Here is a 12,689-nt window from a genome sequence, read left to right as displayed (position 1 = left end):
CATAATACTACTACTGCTGCTGGTATAATAAAAGAAACACAAGAGCTTTCTAAATACTACATACTTCTAGTGATACATCGACTACTGCGACTGATACTACAACTACTGTGAATATTACTACTGCTACTAAGCCTACGGAAGCATAACAAACTTTTTTTTACTACTATTATTACTGTTACTACAACTGCTGGTGCTTGTACTACTGTAACTGCTACTGATATTACATTACTTAGTAAGTATACTTTAAGTTCACTACTGCAGTGTTTATTCAATAGAAGTTCAATCTTACATCCGTCTGTTCGGTCTGATTAATATCTTTTATTAATATTACTGTCCATGTTTCAGCTCACTGAACTCCTTTATATCCTGTTGGTGCTTTAATCTTCATCAATGCTTCAGATTCTAGAAGATCATCACGTCTGCAGCGCGGCCGTCCTGTGAGAACCACGTATCTCCAAAAAGTGTGACGAGCTCGTTAAAACAGGCTGTTTTCAGCTTTGAGATGATGATTTTCAGCTGATCCAAGAGGCTTTTAAAGAGTTTACTGAGCTGAAGAAGACATGAAGGAACTCTTCATCCTTCAGTTCAGCACAAACACTCAGCATCAACACATCTGGAGATACGAGCTTTTCACTGGGCAGGAGGGAATCTGAAGAGTAACTGAAGCTGTCAGATGTAATGGAGTAAAAGTACAACATTTCTGTAGAAGTATAAAGTTGCATAAAATAGGAATACTCAGGTAAAGTACTTCAATCTGTACTTTAGAGCAGTACTTACACTAAATGCACTCAGTTACACTCCACTACTGTTACTACAGGGCTGCTGCTGTCCTCTGCCATGAGTACTACTACTAACAGTACTTCATTACTTCCTCTTCCATTCTCTGCAAACCGGCTGGAATCAGTTATTCATTCACATGAAGTACTTTTACTTGACAGCGAGACAATAATATTCGAGGTGAATGATGATGATGATCAGCACGTGAAGATGAAGCCGACACGAAGGGAGGAAGGACATTCAAAAGACAAAAAGACAGAAGACAGGACAGTAAGTGAAGACACCCAAAGACAGAAAACAAACAGTACAAAGAAAAAGTATTTGTCACAGTACTGTGGAGTGGAGACATAATACTGCAGTATTTGTTCTCTGAACACGGACGTGAATCCAGTCTGAACTCATGAAGAAGAAGAAAAGCAGGAAGTGATCCGGAGGCTCCGAGGGTCCACGTGGCCACAAGATGGCGCTCCAAGAGAGGCAACTGCTCCTGTGTGTGTGTGTGTGTGTGTGTGTGTGTGTGTGTGTGTGTGTGTCCCTCACTCTCTCTCACTCACACATTGTGTGTTTGTGTCATTTGCCTGTGTGTGTGTGTGTGTGTGTGTGTGTGTGTGTGTGTGTGTGTGTGTGTGTGTGTGTGTGATTTCCCATGGTATCAGTCTTTGTGTATTTGTTGTCTTTGTGTGTTTCTGTCCCTGTGTGTATTTCTGTCTTTGTCATCTATTTTGTTTCGTGTATTTCTGTATGTGTGTTTTCTTGTGTGTGTGTGTGTGTGTGTGTGTGTGTGTTTGTGCCGCCGAAAGCGCCTCCCAACACCTACCGCGGTGCTTGTTGGGACACCGGGGGCCACATGAACACGAACACACACATTTAAGAAACAGCAGACAACAAAAACAAACAAGCCTCCCTATATGCCAATTAAAAAAACCCAGAGACAGAGAGGCAGAGAGGCGGGCTGGAGACAAAACGAATTATTTTACAGACTCTGAGAGCAGCGTCAGGGTCTGAGCTCAGGGGCCAAAGGGAGGCATCACACACGAGGCACAGGAGGAGGAAGAGGAGGAAGAGGAGGAAGAAGAGGAAGAAGAGGAAGGAGGAGAAGAAGGAGGAGAAGAAGGAGGAGAAGAAGGAGGAGAAGAAGGGGACGAGGACGAAGAAGAAGAAGAAGAAGAAGCGTGAACCCTGAGTTCAAACACACAGTTTGTTTCTCTGCAGCACACACGCACACACACACACACACACACACACACACACACACACACACACACACACACACACACACACACACACTGTGTGGAAATGAGCTGCTGAATCGAAGCAGCTGCAGGAAACTGAACTCATCGAGAAACATTTGATGAGAAGAAACCAGAAGAAGAAATCCGTTTTATTTATTTTTAATATTCAGCAGAGAGACAATAACAAACATCAGATCCAGGTGTGTTAAAACACACCTGTCAGTGTGTTTTAATGCGTGCATGAAACATGTGTGAGGAAGTCTTTCATACGTCGTGTTTCTTCTTTCTTATTTCACCTGAATTATTAAAAACGCTCAAAGAAATCAAAGTCATTTAAAAACGTCCTTCATCTTTATGTTTTCATTTGAACCCAAAGTGTAAATAATAATCTGTAAATTTATGAGTGCTGATATCAAAACTGATCATGTTTATATTTAAAAAACAAAATAATAATAAAACATTAATAAAAGGTAATAAATAAGATGCTGTTTTCACCTAAATAATAAACTCAAATACTAAAACGAATACTTATAATTTTAAGAAGAAACCGATAATAATAATAATAATAATAATAATAATAATAATAATAATAATAATAATAATAATAATAATAATCGGCGCATTTAAATAATGTTTAAAAGAATAATTGTTAATTTTCAGGTCATTTTATTTGGTTCTGTGATTTTCAGCAGCCTGTTTTTAATCTGCACTTTTCGTCTGTTTTCAGTCAATTTGAGCTTCTTTTTTTTTAATCAACATGTTTAAATTTGATCGTTTTTCAGCAAATAGAAAAAATAAATGGACGCTTTAAATTTCACTGTCACATTTATTTCTGTACGTTTTGGCCTCGTGACAAATGAAAGACTTGAGAAGAAACGGACAGAAAGCAGAATTCAGACAGAACAGATCTGAACCATTTTAATCAAACTCACTTTAATCAAACTCATTTATTATTATCAGGATTAAAAGAGTAAAAAAAAGGTTGACTGAAGTATTTTTAGAGGTGAATGTTTGAGAGTGTTGAAGGTTTTCCGAGCAGGTGTTTGCACCTTTTCTTCCTGTTTCCACCTGCTCTCTCCGTCACTCTGGCTCTCTCACTTTCTTCAGCTTCGTGTCTTTTCTGTCTCGTTGAGGTTTCAGTGGTTTGTTTCAGCCGAACAGAGAAGAAAGAAGAAAAAACACGCATTCTTTGTGTTGAGCCTCTGGTTAAGCGTCCGCCCGCTGAGGAAGCAGCCAAACCGGAGAGAAAGCAGCATCTAACACCCCATTTCAGTCAGTCCGCAGCGCGCACGAAGAGCGCAGAAAGAGCGCAGAAAGAGCGCACGAAGAGCGCAGAAAGAGCGCAGAAAGAGCGCAGAAAGAGCGCACGAAGAGCGCAGAAAGAGCGCACGAAGAGCGCAGAAAAAGCGCAGAAAGAGCGCAGAAAGAGCGCAGAAAGAGCGCAGAAAGAGCGCAGAAAGAGCGCAGAAAGAGCGCACGAAGAGCGCAGAAAGAGCGCAGAAAAAGCGCAGAAAGAGCGCAGAAAGGGCGCACCGCGGGGACCTGCAGCTGCACGCAGGAGAAGAAGCGCAGACACACACACGAGCTTCAGTCATGGAGGCAGAAAATCCAGAGAAGAAGAAGAGGAGGAAGAAGAGGAAGAGGAAGGTCACATTTGGATGATTTGTCCTGCTTGAACATTAAAACATGAAGCTGAGCACAGTAACACATACTTGTACTTCATATTTCATGTACCTGCTGTGTACCTGTCCTCCGCGAAGACTCTGCTGCTGCTGACACTCAGGTTTTATTTATCTGTATTTTTGCTTTAATTTATGACAATATTTTCTTTTCTGATATTAAATGTTTTTTTTTTATTATTATTATTACACAACATTCAGAATTCATGAAGGCAGTTTGATTATTTCATTATTTCATTATTTTATTGTTTTTTTTTTTTTTAATGTTTACAATAAATTTACTCTTTATGTTTTTATGCTCACATTTCTTTTTTTGTATGTGTGTTTTCCTTCATTTCTTGCTTTTATTATCTGTTAATGTTCATATGTCTGAGACTCAAAACACAAGATGGCTCATTTTTTAACAATAATTTAGATAATAATTAATAAGAAATCATTTTCCTTAAATTCAAAAATATATTAAATTAAACATTCTCCTGATTAATATTGAATTATTTTCCTTTATACTGTTTTATCAGTTGTCTTATGTTTTTTATTCACACTTTAATTCATTTGGTCACTGAATAAAAACAATACGTCAAATTAAATTTTATTAAAGAGAACTTTGTGAATAAAATGTCAAGCTTTGTTTTATTTCTTTATTTCTTGCTTCAGTTTCCTTTTTAATCCTTTTTTTCCCTGCTGTTATATTTTGGTTGATCCACTTTAATCTGTGATTTATTCAGATTAAATCTCACAGAATATTTCTAAATACAAACATGAGATCAGATCGCGTTCATCTCGTGCTCTGCGGCGTTTTTGCTTGAATCCGCCTTTGATTGTGCTTTTAATGGCTCTTCTTTCTTCTTCTGTGTTCCACTCGTGGCGTGTCTTTGCTCCGTGCCTCACGTGCTGCTCTGCACGCACACACCTGGATCCCTCACAGATCTGCTTCGGTGTTTTTCTGCTGCTGCTTTTACCTTTTCCCTCCTGCCTCATTCTATTGTCTCTTCCTTTTATTTCTATTTTTACATGTTGTGTTCGGTGTTATTCAGAGCGGTGAGGCGAGCTGTCAGCTCGACGCCGCCAGGCAGAAAAGTCTGCAAACCACCAGCCACCATATGTCTCTGCTCTCTCTTATTTTCTCGCTTCGTTGCTCTCTCTCTCTCTCCCTCTCTCTCTCTCTCTCTCTCTCTCTCTCTCTCTCTCTCTTCATTCCAGTTCTCTGTTTCTTCATCCTTCTCGCTGTATTGATTTATTTCTCCCTCTTTTATCATTTAAACGCTTTCCGACTTTCACTCTCAAATTTTAAAATACAAAACGGTTTTATTGGATATTTAAATACAGTTTTACAAAAAAACTGCAAAAATTAACATGAACTTACAGCAAATTACAGAGTTTATCTTTTTCTTCATGTTCAGACTCAAACACTGAATGCTAACTGCTAACCGCTAACAGTTCAGTGTATCACAGCTGATGGATCTTCCTCCTCTGATCCGTTGACCTCCATTAAAACACACCAGTGAGCCTCACTGTTGTTCCTTCATCACCATGAACACTCTCTCTCTCTCTGTCACACACACACACACACACACACACACACACACACACACCATCCTGCTACCACAAACACTCACTACAGCACCAAACGTGGATTCATCCGCTGCTGAAAATAGTCCCAGCGCTGCTCAAATAACTTTTTGTTCATGATAAATATGTCAGAAGAATCTGATTTAATTAATAAATCTCTTAAAACTACACTTTGACACACAGACACCCCCCCCCCACACACACACACACACACACACACCCCACCCTCTTTGTTCATATTGTGTTTGAAAAGTCCAAAATCTGTAACGAACCTGCAATTAATCAAATTACCAAAAGGAAGTGACAAGCAGTGAAACCGGGAGTTTCGGGGCCCCTCGGGGCCCCTCGGGGTCCGCGTCAGTGCCCCCTTTTGTTTGGAGTCCAGCCTGGAACACACAGCAGAGCTGCATTATGAACCTACTTGTGCCATCATGGGACCGACTGCGTTCAAACATCATCCAAAGGTCTTAAACAAACACTGACGGAGGTGACGGCGAGGCCGACGTGTGGCAGACCAACAGGAAACGCTCGCTCGACTTCCGCACGCCAAGGAAAACTTTCCCAAACGCCTCTGCGCTCCACAGGCAGGAGGGGATTATGGGTAACTGAAGGTAGAAAAGGTGGCGCTCTGAAATAAGACGTGAGTGCAGGAGGAGTGAAGACGGACTGTGTTTGATTGGACTTTACAGGACGCGGAGCGAGCGTCCGCCCGCCGCCGGCTCTGAACGTGGATCAACACGTCATCAGACAATACAGACGTGCAGCTTCTAATAATTCAGGCCTCGGCGCTGCTGAGATGTGAGCTGCAGTTTTGTATTGTTGTCTTCCTGGTTGGTGTTGGGAAACAGTTTGCGGCCGGCGTGGCGAAGCGGAGACGTCAGGATTGTTCGCCGGCGGCTCTTTAGCTCTGTTTTCAGCACCTTTCAGCCTCTTTTCAGTCCTGCCTTTCTCTGGCTGTCTCACACAGTCTCTCTCTTCCACCGTCTCTTTGTCTTCATCTCTCCCTCCTCTTCATCCTCTCGCCGTCTTTCACTTCTCTCTCTCTCTCCCTGGCAGACAGAGGGATGATGGGTTTGTTGCCGTAGTAACTCCTTCATTCAGCCTCCCTCTTGGCAGCGGCGGCATCGCCCGATGACGACACGTAAATACAACAGTTTTCCCACGTCGAAGTGATTTAGTTGTGTCTGTTAGGAAACAAAATGAGGCTAGACAACACGAGCAGCCCTCCCTCCCTCCGTCCCTCCATCCTCCCCTCGTCCCTCCGTCTGTCCGCCATGCTCGCTCGCATGTTGATTACACACAGCGGCAGAAAAGACAACAGACGAGCAAAAACAAATGAATCGAGCCTCACAATTATCGCCCTGCCGTCGAGCCGCTTTCGTCTCCGAGCGGCTGTTTCTGCTCTCGGATGTTTGTTGTTTGCGGTTTCATCCAGATGAGATGAAACGTTATTGATCGCAGCGGGGCGACGCAGGAAATGACCCCAGCCTCTGGTACGGGAGGCAGATGAGCGAGATGCAGCATGTTGAAGATCTGTCCAAAAACAGCGTGGAGAGGGACGAAGGCGCTGATGTGTCTCATCGTCTGTCTCAGATTCAGGGTTTCATTTCCTGTTCATGTCTGAAACAAGCTGCGCTCACCTGCAGAGCAAACACACAGTGACCTCCCAACAGAGAGGTCACATGATCAGCGAGTCATGTGACGCTGATGCTTTTCCAACAGGTCGTCCAACATGGACGTCCGGACGGGTCATCGACCGAGTGACGACGCTGTCGGTCAGATTCACGTCCGGAGCGTCTCGGACCTGATCTTCGGCCTCCAGAGCGAAGGTTTGTTCAGGTTTAGGCACAAAGATGGACACGGTGGCGGTCGGAGGAGGCCGGCGCCGGCCTGGCTCCTCCGTGAGGAGCGGTTTCTGTGGAGGTCGTCTTGGATCGAAGGTCTGAGGACTGAGCGTAAAACCTTCTGAGTGGTTCTCCAACAAACGATGACGAGCAGCAGCTTAAAGTTAACGGCAGCGATGACACGCAGAGACAGGTCCATCAGAGGACCTTCTGTCCTGCTGTCATTGGAATAAATGAATAAATTGACTTGGGCGACCTCCAGCACCTCCACACGAGGAGCTGATGGAGGCGCTGCTCAGGTAAACCAGCAGAGAAACGTGCTTCTGCAAACCTCAGATGTGTCGAAGCTTCTTCATCGTCTTCAAGCTTCACGTTTCCTGACGCTTCAGTCTTTAATGTTATCGTCACGTCGTGTTTGACGTCTGCTCAGGTTCACCTGCTCAGTCCGCTGCTTTCAGGTCAGGAAGGACCAGGTTTTTGGTCTGCTGCTTGGCACCCCCATCCTCTGCTTCACCACCTGAGCTACGTCACTTTCACAGTTACTGTGAAAGCATTGAAATACGTCTGAAACATAGAAATTTAACTGTGGTTTGCAGAGAGGGACAGCGTCCACACTGGACCTGACCAGAGTTACCTGGACCTGGACCTGGACCTGGACCTGGACCTGGACCTGAACCTGGACCTGAACCTGAACCTGATCCTGAACCCCTGAGGTCACAGAGCTTGAAGCAGTCACATGACAGAACACTCAGTCTTCATGGAGGACCGCTCACAGCAGCCAGCTGTCTCCCTGTCTTTATGTCTCTCTCTCTGTCTCTCTGTCTTTATGTCTCTCTCTCTCTGTCTCTCTGTCTTTATGTCTCTCTCTCTGTCTCCCTGTCTTTATGTCTCTCTCTGTCTCCCTGTCTGTCTCTCTGTCTTTATGTCTCTCTCTCTGTCTCCCTGTCTTTATGTCTCTCTCTGTCTCCCTGTCTGTCTCTCTGTCTTTATGTCTCTCTCTGTCTCCCTGTCTTTATGTCTCTCTCTGTCTCCCTGTCTGTCTCTCTGTCTTTATCTCTCTCTCTGTCTCTCTATCTTTATGTCTCTCTCTGTCTCTCTGTCTTTATGTCTCTCTCTCTGTCTCTCTGTCTTTATGTCTCTCTCTGTCTCTCTGTCTTTATGTCTCTCTCTGTCTCTCTGTCTCTTTCAGACAGATGGATTTTGTGTTTCCAGGATTCGAAAGGATTTTGTTGGTTTTGAATAAACTTCGACCGTTTACGTTGTTTACTCTCCACAACAACAACTCTACTGCAAACCTATAGATCTGTGTGTGTGTGTGTGTGTGTGTGTGTGTGTGTGTGTGTGTGTTCATACATCACTGCTGCAGACAACATTCAGATAAATGTTTTTATAAAAGACGATTCACTGGACGACTAAAAGCTGCCATAAATCATTTTATTTATTCAAAATGGCGTCGCAGCATCACTTCCTGTTGCATTCTGATTGGCTGGTTTGTCACCTCTTCATTGCACTTTTGTTCACTTTAACGGCTTCCACAAAATTCAGATACCAAACGCGTGGCTTGACTTTTTACCGACGGCGTATCCCTCCGCCAACCCGAACGCTGACACTGCGGGCAAAGCGCAGCGTCCACGTGAATAAAACCAGGAAATGAAAAGGACGTTAACGAGCAGAATGAATAGAGTAAAGAGGACGAGTGTCCCCTGAAGAGTCCACGTCAAAGCCAGTGTTACACCTGACGTGGAGCAGCTCAGAGGTACAGTTGGTGAACAAAGTGAACTTTGATGGATTAGCTTCGCTCCTCTGCGAGCTGAATTTCGCAGAAACGACGAAGGCGGCGATGAGGAGGGCGGCAGGTGATGCGTGAGTACAAAGTGACGGTGGAGTCGTTTAATGCAGGGCCGTCGGCCCGGAGGAGAAATCAAACGGCCTCTTCTCAGAGTGACGTGATGCTTCTCCTCTTGGCCTTTCTCTCCTCTCGCACTGCCTTTAAAACAAAGACCTGGCTGCTGTCAATCACGCCGTAATAGCCAGCGAGGAGAGGCGGCGAGGTCGTTACGACTTGGTGAAGCGTCTGCTCATGAGCTGATTGGATGAATTAGTGACCGTAATCGTTAGCGGCCGTGCTTCAGACGGACTCTTAATGTCTCTGTATTAGCACTAATGGAATGCAATTTCAGCGCTCCCTCTGCTCTCCGTCACCCCGCCCGGCCACCATCCCGGGGGCACCGCCGGACCGTCGTCTAGGTAACTGCAATCACGTGCCGACGCCCGGTCCCCTTCCTCCTCCTCCTCCTCCTCCTCCTCCCATGAACCCCTTGGTGAGACAGAGAGAAAATTAGAGATGGCTCTTAATAAGAGTCCTGGTGCTGAGAGAAAATGACCAATATTCTTCCTCAGGCAGGAAAATGATTTGAGCTGCAGCCAGTTTTGTGAAGGAGCAGCGGGGGAGATTAGCTCGATTAAGGCCAAATCAGACCTGCTTCCAATTTGATGAGAGAAGGGAAGATAATAGCTCTCAGATTGGTTTCTCATGCAGCTCCGGCCTTCACTGAGGGAATTAAACCACTCTTTGTCTCTCCGTCTCTCAGGGTGACTCCGCTCCCCAGAACCAATCAGCGATGCTAGCTGCTAAATTAGAAAGCTAATATAACCTTTCCTCCTGAGAATTACCTTTATGTCCAACTTGGTTTCATTAACTAAACAATTGTTGAGGATTATGTTTTGGACTTGTAGCACGGTGGCAGAAAATAGCTGTTTCAGACTCAGTTCAGCTCGACGGTTTGACCGGAGCCGAAGGTACAAAGAGTTTTAACCTGCAGGAAACCACAGCAACTTCACTTAACTGACGAGGAAACGTACGCCATGTTGTCCTGACGCGTTCGTGGGCGTTTCCTCTGGACTTGTATGAGTTAAAGTGTCCACTAGGATGCAGCATCACGTCCAGCAGACCATAACGTAGAGGAAGGGATGGAAAATGCTTTGATTTGGTTTCATTTTTCCTTCCATCTCGCATCGTCTTCCATCTTTTTCCTGATCTGCGTCGAGGGTCGGAGGACAGACGGCGTCGTACGTCGTTCAGATCATAACGTGAAGAGGAAACGGCGTGAATGAAGCGCGTGACCGGCGATGAAGAGACCGTAACCTTCCCACACATTCCAACAGAAATGTCTGACTTCCATCACGTTCTCCTCATTTTTCTCTCCGTCGTCTGAGCTTTGACTGGAGCTCCTTTAATGACGCCATCTTCTTCTTCAGGGGCGTCATCAATAGCGCCACCCCCTGTTTATCTCGGTGAACCAGCTCGTAATGTCCGTATAACAGCAGTGGATGGAAAAGTGCATCCATTTCCTTTTGCAGATTTCAATAAAATTTGGTCAAATTTGAACTAAGTTTGGTTGGATGTGGCTCTGCAGAAGAGAGAACAGGAAGCAGGCTGATTTGAGAGCAGCACTGCGTTGCGTGTTGCATCACTTCCTGTCAATCTCTCGTAACGTGAAGGCTTTTCAAATCCAGGGCGGGAAAGGCGGACTCCACCACTGACAGTGAAGGCTGCCACAGAGGAAACCGCAGAACGTGAACTCGTGTAATGACTCTTGTTGAAGTCTCTTAACTAAAATATTTACTGAATTCAACGCCCACTCACGAACTCCTTCAGGGGGTGTCGACTCCACCTCCTCCTCGGTGGATGGAGGTGTTTGCTCTGTTGTCGAGGAGTACAGCGTTTGTATTTTGACTTGAGATATTTTTAAAGTTATGAAGGGATAGTCGTCACGGTTTAACATGTATGTGAACACTGATTGATGATGATGAAGATGAGTCTCAGGTGTTGATGCTTCACTCTGTATTTTCTCCTGAGTTCCTTGAACGTCTCAAACTTGGCGCTTCACGTCTGAATCAGCCTGTTTCCAGTAATTCATTCAGGCTGGTGCGATTAAGTGAAGTATTCAGGAGATTTCGTCTCTTCCTGATGCTCGCCGTGATTCAGAGGACGCTGAGGTGAAAAATCATTTAGAGGAGAGAGGAGCGAAACGATTGGATGTGACCTTTACAGAGAGGAGATGATGAGGAGGTGATCTGAGAGGAGCGCTAACAGCGAGAGTGGAGGAGAGCTGAGAGGACTGACTGCTCCCAGATCAGCCTCAGCTCGCTTTAACATGGGAACGACACGCTGCTGTGTGCGCTTCACACGCCGTTTGATCTCAGCGAGTCGAGAGCGTCACTTCTTTTAGACTGACGATGTTTCAAAGGTCAGTTCACGAGTGTCTTTGAGTCCCTCTGGTCCAAATACTGATTATCTCTGACTGGACAGTCACTGATAGACGCCGAGGAAAGCCACGAGGGCTTCGAACAGGGACGCCTTCCGAATAAACTGATGGATAAACTCGCATTTTTCTCTCTTTGACTTCAGCAAACAGGCCAACGAAGGACAGCCGACTCAAACTGTCAGTGAACGGCTGGGACGAGGCGACGCTGGACTGTGATTGGCTCTCGGCCGGCGTGGCGCTGCGATGGCCTCCTCCTCGCTGTCCTCCATCTCTGCTGGCGGCTCGTCAGCTCAGGTGCTACTCTGGACTTCGCTTGAAGAAGACTCACTTCCTCAGACCCGTGTGATGAAGACCAGGCTTTGACAGGTCCAGGTTCAGATCCTTCCACTAAACCTGCACCTGATTTTCAGCCTGTTGACTGAAATCAGTGAAAATCAGGATTCAGTCAGTACAAATGTATTATGTTGGAAATATACTTCAAATGAAGTGAAACTAAAGTACACTTTAATGAACAAAGGACTAAAAATAAGTACACCTTATTACTGTGAAAGTATTTGTAATTAAGTACACTCACAACAAAGTAAAGTACTTTGAAATACCACTCGAAGCACTGCAGAATAGATCATTTTTAATAGATTTAAGTAGAATTACTAACATCTGTTCAGAAGCAGACTTTTTAAAAGTGTCTGTCAAACATCAAATGAAGCACACGTACTTACTCTTCTGTACTTGTAGTACTCTGAAGTGTACTGCAGTCTGAGCGGGGCCGTGTCTAAACAGAGGAAAGCTTCTTCTTCTTCTTCTTCTTCTTCCTCTTCTTCTTCTTCTTCTTCTTCTCGGTCACTGAAGTTTGTCGCTGAAGGACCTTCAGGTTCCAGACGTCGGTCCCTGAGGGGACGCCGGGTTCCACCGCCGACGGCAGAACGTCTCCGTGTTTCTCACCTTTAATTGAAAATGATGTTTAAAAGTAATTTCAAAAGCAAATTTAGACTTTGAGAAGAGTCTGAAGAAAAACACTGGCGTCATTAAAATCCACCAGCCTCCTATTCTCACTCAATTAGAAGGTGATTGTGGGAAATTAGGCTGTAATTACTCCGACGGCTGCTTTCAATATTTTTAAAGCACAGAAACAATATTATACTTTTACTGATGACGTTTCTCCTTGTGGACGTGTTTTCTCTGCTTCGATCTGTCATTTTCTACTTAATTAAACGTGATGTTTCCTTATGTTTTATCACAGTTTGCACATATAAATGAAAAGAAATGTAGGCGATGCCAGATAATATATGCAAATGAGACATTAAAGCTTTCATTCAGCAG

The sequence above is a fragment of the Chaetodon auriga genome, chromosome 14 (genome assembly GCF_051107435.1).
Source record: "Chaetodon auriga isolate fChaAug3 chromosome 14, fChaAug3.hap1, whole genome shotgun sequence".
NCBI lineage: Eukaryota > Metazoa > Chordata > Actinopteri > Chaetodontiformes > Chaetodontidae > Chaetodon > Chaetodon auriga.
The sequence above is the reverse complement of the archived record's forward strand: the minus strand, read 5'-3'. Positions refer to the sequence as shown.